We start from the raw sequence: 8,087 nt of genomic DNA, 5'->3' as shown, positions 1-8,087 counted from the left end.
GTTCAGTGTCAAGCAAAATGAAGCAAACCATAGCAGGAAGCCATGACACATTCAAAGAACCAAGCAGCAAGTGTTCTGAGTATCATCTGGACTAAGTTACAGGACAGAAGTAGTCCAAGGCTTGAGGAAAACAAAATGTGTAAAAGTGCATTGTATGTATATGCCACCATTTTAAAAGTTACGCTTATTTTAATTGTGTATATGTGAACTCACTCATGAAGGTCAGAAGGTGTCAGATCCTCAGTATCTGGGGCTGAGGGTGTCTGTGGGTGCTGGGAGTGACACCAGGACCTTTAGGAGGGCAGCAAGTGCTCTTCTGTGACATCTTTCAGCCCTACTTCCATGTTTAGTACAGCAAGAAGACACTAGTCCAGATGTTAGATTTAAAGATTCATAGCTCTCCAAATACATGTGATGATGATCATGGTGTCAAAAATTTTTCCCCTCTTAATTTTTCTTAGTTTTTGTTGATGTGGGGGATTGAATTGAGCACCTTGCTCATGCTAAGTATGTGCCCTGCCCCTAAGCTATAGTTGTAAAGAATCAGACTCTAGACTAGGTAACGTTTGCAAATGTGAATTTTGAGCCTGTAGTCCTACGTTGTAACGACACAGTGGTCAAGTCCAAAGTGCTGTGCCAGTTCTGAAAAGCAGACATTGTGGAATGAGAGGTGGTAGTTTTAAATACACATTTAAATATGTGGAAGGGATTATGAATAGCCTGAAAGCATGGCTCGGAAAAGGTGTAACATACATTAATATGTTACCCTGCACAGGGGCCAAGCCTATGAGCGTGAAGCCTGAAGATGGCTCAGGGGTTAGAAATAGTACCAGCTGCTCTTTCACAGGACGTGGCTTCGATTCCCAGCACGAATATGACAGCTCTCAGCTCCAGTTCCAGGGGATCCAGTGACCTCTTCTAGATTCTTCTGGCAGCAGGCACATACACAGTATACAGACATACATGTAGGCAAAATGCCCATATATGTAAAATAGTTTTAATTTTTAATTAAAAAATGTATGTATTTGGAAAATTCTTTCATTGCCTTAAAGTTTGGAAGGCTTCTCTAAGGTTCAAACTCTGTGCCTTTTCATAAGAGAAACGGGTTTCTTCCTGGAGAAAGTGTCCAAGGGAGACAGCAGCCAACACAAGGACATACCAACTCATGCACTGGCCAAAGAGCTAGCCACCCCATGAAATTAAGATTTAATTATGAAAACAAAATAGTGCAAAAAAGTTCACGTGCTGTGGCGAGGTGGGTTTTTAAAAAACTATTCCATTTGATATTAAATATGTGAAAAAAACTATTCATAAGTGAATTAAAACCACATTGATAGACCACTTTCACCTAAAAATAGGAGAAAATAATTAAAGCTTTTTTTTTTTTTCAAATCTTGTTTTACATTTGAACTTATTTATGGGGAATGCATGCCACACTCCACGTGTGGAGGTCAGAGAACAACTGAATTGGTTGTCTGCTTTCATCATGTTTGACCTGGGGATTGAAATTGGGTTTTCAGGCTTGGCTGCAAGTGCCTTTACCAACTGAGCCATCTCACAGGCCCTCAGTTACTTTTTGAACTCCATAATGTCGTGTGAGCCATCATTTTCTTTTCCTATCCCTTGTTAGTGCTGATAGCAGCAAGACTTTACCAAGTCAAAACCAATGCATGTTATTAGTTGATGGAGGAGGGACAAAGTCTTGCCTCCCTAAGAGACTGGCATCATTTATCTTGAAACAGAAATTCCATGACTAAGGAATAGAGAAGGGCGGACGTGAGTGGCAAATTATTCCAAGATGAATCTAGATTTGGGTAAAAATATCTTTCCGGGAAATATAGAAAGCATGAAGGATTCAAAGGGTTAAAGCAGCAAAGGGAATCTTTATCCTAAACAGGGAGTAAAAATCGGACAGAAGGCTATGACGATGCATGCATGTTCCTGGTTCTCTCTTGTTTTCTTTACCTGAATCTTCCTCTTGCTTTGCTTACCTGACTCTCAGAATACCAATGGTTGTCAGGCTCCCCCACCCCCAGCCTTAAGGGAGGTGAAGGCTCCCCCACCCCCAGCCTTACAGAGGTAAGGCTGCTTGGAACAGGAGCCTCCCACCTCATCTCAGCAGCTGTTGCTTTCAATTCCCGCTGACTGACATGAGTGATTCTAATCAGCTGAATAGTTACAAGAACAATGTGCAGGGTATTTTTAACAGTGCTTAAAAATAGTTCATACCTAGTAGCTCTCTGCTTTGCAGACAGGCACTATGAGCTGCTTCCTTTACATTTTAAAATCCATTAAAATTATTTCTATTTATTAGCATTTCTATCTTTAATATTAATACACAGCCAGGGTAAGGGGGAAGACTACTGACACATAAGCTTTTGATAAACATTTTAATTGTATGTTAACAAAATAAAATTTGATATTAAAAGTCACTGCGAGAGGTACTTGTAGGGAGGAGAGGGTGGATAAGGGTGGAAGGTAGATGAGATTGGATGGGGCCATGATCAAAAAACACATATAAAGCTGCAGAATAAATTTAATTTTTAAAAGTCCATGGTAATCCTATATGTCAAGGTAATATTGATATAGATGATGACAAACCCTGGTCTATCTATGTTAACTTTTTAAACTGCAGTAAGTTTATTTTCTGTGTAGGACTGTTTTTACCTGCATGTACATCTATGTACCACCTGTGAGCCTGGTGCCCACTTAGGCCAGAAAGGGATCTAGATACCCTTGGAACTGGAGTTATAGATGGTTGTTAGCTACCATGTGGATGCTAGGAATCAAACCCCAGTCTTCAGGAGGAGCAGCGAGTGCTCCTAGCCACGGAACACTACTCCAGGCACCTTAAATTTTAATACTCTGTAAGTTCAACAATGTATTCATAAACCAGCAGAAATGACATGACTCATTTCAAACACTTCCTTCAACTGCCTTGGTTGTAATACATAGTGAGGTCATTTATATGTCAAAAACACAAATGTATTTGGATACCCAAACTCATTTAAAGATCAGAACAGGATCTATTGAGAAATTGGTTCTAAGTTTTGTACATTGAGAATAGAACTAAAACGGTTTCCCATTTCATACTGACAAATAAGAAGCATATAGCAGGAGCTGGAGAGATGGCTCAGCAGTTAGGAACACTTACTGCTCTTGCAGAGGACCTGGGTTTGGCTCCCAGCATGCACCTGGCAGCTCACCACTGTCTGTAGTAGGGGATCTTATGTCCTCTTCTGACTTCCACAAAGGCACTTAGCGCTGATAGATACATGCAGGCAGAACACCAACATACATGAATAAATAAACTTAACAGGAGCATAAAACAAACTCTGAGTTGTACTATATTGAGCACTTAATTATGATAACACCCTGTTTAATGTTAATATGTTCTATGCCTGTTGCTATTTTTAAAATTGTCTTTCTCATCATCCCATGGATCGTTGGAAACAATTTTAAACATTTTCTTAAAAAATCCAAGTGCAATGAATATATAGAGAAACCATACTAACTAATAACTTCTTCCTGAATACTCACTCAGCTAGAGCCCACACTTCCCCCCATTTCTTCTCCAATCATCTCTCTCTCTCACTCTCTCTGTGTGCTGATGGACCCTCTGTCGTTCAGTCACATGCTCACATGCTTTATTACCTCAGAAATAGGTGTTAACTCTATAAAAGTTCTCTCGAACAATTGGTTCTCTGAGTTCCAGAATTCAGGACAGAATTGGCTAGGCTAGTAATCGACACCACTCATAGCCCAAAGCAACACAGCTTGGGCTGTAAGGACTCTGAATCACTGTCAATATGGAAATTGCTATTTCAAGATCTAAACAAAAGTTAGAGAGCAAAGAACGATAGCATCAAGCATCCACAGACTCTGCTGAGCGTTATGCTCCACACTGCATGCCAGGGGGAGGGGACCCAGGGGTAGGAAGGACACACTCTTGTAAGCACTGGGTTTGGCCCTGAGGCCAGCACCATGTACTGCAACATAGCAGGTTGTGGGTATGCCAGGAGAGGGGGCGTGGAGATTCAGCAAGGATAACCTGGATGACACTCAGACCATGCCTGGCAGGGGAAATAATACTGGGGCAGGAGAGACAATGGCCTTGGTGTGGTGTGGGATAGGAACCTGGGAACACTGAACTGGTGACCCTGAGTCTTAGATGGCATGGCTGGAGGAGGTGTTGAGGCTATTACTGCAGAGATTGGTCTCATGACCAAATTATGGTGACTCAGCCACACACAGGCTTCTCATAATCTGCAGGGAATGGTGGCAGTGTTTGAGAACTGGAGTGTTATGACTTTTAGGCTCACTGGATTTATAAAAACATGCATTCCTAGTAAACTCTGAAATAATTATATTAACAGGTTTCATCATAAAAACATAAATATTGGGCACTGAGATGGTCAAGAGCCGTGCTGCTCTTGCAGAGGACCCAGCAGCTCATAGCTGTCTGTAATTCCAGTTCTAGAGGAGCTGATGCTATCTTTTGATCCTTCCTGGGCAGTTCATGAACGTGGTGCACAGAAATACATGAGACCAAACACTGATACACTTAAGATAAATAAATATAAAAAATACGGCATGAATTTTGGTAGGAGGGTGGGAGTGATAGAAATGCAATGCTTGTATAATAAAATTCTCAAAAAATAAAACTATTAGGTAAAAATTTATTTCCATCCACAGTAAAGCTTAAGGCTTAAATAAAAAATACAAATATTATCTTTCTCTATTCATGATCTGGGAAGCAACTGTTTGGGCTCAATTGTGGATGAAAATACTTGACTCAAAAAAGAAACACTTGAGAGCAGGCACAGTGGCACATGCCTGTAATCCCAGCATTCAGGGAGGCAGAGGTAGGTGGACCTTTGTGAGTTTAAGGCCAACTTCGGCTACAAAGCAAGTCCAGAAAGCCAAGGCTACACAGAGAAAAAGCCTGTCTCAAAAACACAAATACAAAAACAAAGACTTGTGTCCAAAAGGAATAGGCTTCCCTTCAACTGCTTTTTGTCAGGGCCTTTTATTACAGCAACAAAAAAATTAACTAACACACTGTGATTGCATTGGGCAGTTTTTATCTGCCAAAGATTAGCACAAGAGATTTTTTTAAATCATAAGATTAAAAAAAAAAGACAAAGAGAAATGCAAAGTGTTTCTTTTATTTAAAAAACAACTTTATTATATTTTTGGTATTTACATATTTATTCATATATATGTAGTAATAATAAACAAAGGAAAAGAGGTAATCATTTGAGAGAGTATGGGTGGGCTAAGGGCTTGTTGGAGGGACAAAAGGGAAAAGGTGAGGTTATGAATTAAATTTCAGCTAAGGTAATAATATGATTTAAAAAGTAAGGGCAGAGGTATTCTTTTCCTTACAGTATTTACTTCAGAAAACCTGTAATTGTGAATACTTTCTTTTTTATTTTAATATAAAAGTTTTATTAATTATTTGATAATTTCATACACTATAAAAATAAACGGCTATCATCTTAAAACTTAAACACTGTTAAAATAAAAAGAATAAAACTGACAAAGTAAGTATAGAAACGAGACCCAAAAATGGGAGAAGCACAACCCTATGACCCCAGAACTCTAGACAGAGGTAGGAGAATGGCAAGTTTAAGGGAAACTTAAGAGGAACAGCGAGGATGAGAATGAGGACAGTTATTTACAGCAGATAAAAACATTCTCTTCCTATAGTCTACCTGCAAACTGGCTGTCCCTCCCTCTACCAAAGAAACAAAATGCTTTTTTTCAATAGCATGATTTACTTCAAGAGTTTTCATAATTTTAAGTCATTAAGATAACATTCTTTATCTCTGCCACACTCTCACATGGCGTGCTGTGGAGATGAACAGGCATTTACAATAGCTAATTCCTGAGCCCCGCCCCTGTGTCACATCTGAATCTGAGCACGTTGAGCTTTTAACTCTGAATTAACTACATTCTTCACACCTTTGCATATGGTAGTCACTTACCCAGAATTCTGCTAAGTCCTATTCTTTTTTTTTTTTTAATCTTAAGTGTGATTTTCTTGGAGAGGTCATTCTTAACCTTCTATATTGGGTTACCTCTTCTGTTGCATACTCTTGTGAGCCTTGAATTCCACTCATTACTCTCAAAAACTGCTATGGTTTGAATACAAAATGTCCTCCCTAGACTTATATATGGGGTATGATTGCCAGCTGATGTGCTTTGAAGAAGTGATTGGACCATGAAGTCTCTGACCTAATCAATGGTTTAGTTCCTTAATAGATTCATGAAATTATAAAAATTGTTATAAAGGGGTACAAGGAAGGAGGTTGAAGGAAATGGGTCACTTGGAACTGCATTGTTAATCCCACTGCATGAGAGTAAGACCACTACCACAGTATTTGAGCCAAATTTGAAGCAAGGTTTGTTAAATACTGGCCAGAATGAGGGACAGTGGAGTTGTAGTCAGTGGTGGTTTCCTAGATGGTGTCTGTCAGCCAAGTGGAGAGCTGCTGAGACAGATATAGACTAGGGACAGAACTTAAAGTTTAGGAATCTAAAGAAAGATTTTACGTTAGGAACATTGAAATCATAGTCTTGTTAGCTGGGAGAGGGGAGGAGTCCCAATACCATGGGAGGAGAGCATACACTCGGGGATAGGCAGGTGGGGAGCCTTAGGCTCTACTTATCTGGAGTCCATTTGCTCATATGACTTTCCTGACTCTCTGAAGCTTACATGAATTTTTATTTTACAAAATAGATGAAAGTTTCAGATAATTAGCATTACCACTGTTTGTAATCTGTACTAAAATCCACCTTGTAGAAAAAGCAGCTAACAGGTACCTGTAAAAACAGCTGGGGTATACTCATGCCTTCCAGTCATAGCAAAAACCATGTTTTGGGTTGAAAAGCTTGGACATTGTTTTCTATGTCCAGAGGGCTGGATAGTTCTGTTGGGCAGAGACGTTGTAGCCCAGTGAGAAGCACATTTGAATCTGTATGAGAAGACAACCAAAGGATACGTGAGATCTTGAGCTCGTGACTGATGTCATAATCAGTGCTTAACCAGCTTATAAGAACCCCGTTGATCACTGTCAAAACTCCGAATCTCTGAAATCCTAGAATAAAAATAGCACCGAGAGGAAAAGAAATCCGAAACTTTTTTTTTTATTATCTTAAAGCATTTTCTGATACCTTTAAACTTGAATGTATATATCTCAAAGCACCTTTTTAGACACTTGGAAATTATTTAAACTTAAAACCTTTCCTTTCTATCTAGTCATTTCTCAAAGACACAAGTGGTTACTACTGAAAGCAGTCATTGCGAAGCAAGTTCCTTTAAATAGAGGAACAGCCAAAAGTTTTCTCTGAAACCTGTTTATCCTTTAATATGAAGGCTGTTAGCGTGGCAAACATGTGTGCCTCCCTCAGCAGGAGACCCAGTAGCTCTAAAAAAAGCAAGGTCTGATTCTTACATATAAAATGAACTAACAAGGTTGCCACACCCACTCCAGCGTCTGGTGTAGCATGTCAATAGATAGCGCTACTCAGACTAAGAGACATGTGTCCTTTGGGATTATGCTCTCTGGGGGTCCCTGGCAGACCCCCCCGCCTGGCAAAGAGACGCGTTCTGAGATTTCTATGCTTTTTCGGTTGCGGTTGTGGGGCTGGATTAACGAGTTTTTTGATCTTTCTTTATGATTTCTGAAACAGCACAACTAACTCTATAAAGAAATTTATCATTAGTAAATTATTAAAGGCTTTAATAAAAATAAAATGTAAACAAAATAAACTTAAAAGTAATAAATCAGATTCAGCATCAATAGGCATTATAAGAATAGTAAAAAAATAATGGGTTCCTTCTTAGGAAAAAGTAGCATGAGAAGTATAGCTGGCTCGAGCTTGCCCCCCTTATTGTCTTGTTCCTAGGGAAGATCATAAATCTTTAGCAGGACATATGGGAGGATGGTTGACAAAGGTGTGTTTAGACTTTGGCAGGCATCTGACTTAGCTCCTGACTTTCCTCTTCATTGGTTAACAATAATGAAACTGCATTTGAGGTTTCTTTCCCTTTGTCTGCTTTGATAAAAAAGTTTTTAGGC

Source organism: Meriones unguiculatus, chromosome 5 (assembly GCF_030254825.1).
Source record: "Meriones unguiculatus strain TT.TT164.6M chromosome 5, Bangor_MerUng_6.1, whole genome shotgun sequence".
NCBI lineage: Eukaryota > Metazoa > Chordata > Mammalia > Rodentia > Muridae > Meriones > Meriones unguiculatus.
The sequence above is the reverse complement of the archived record's forward strand: the minus strand, read 5'-3'. Positions refer to the sequence as shown.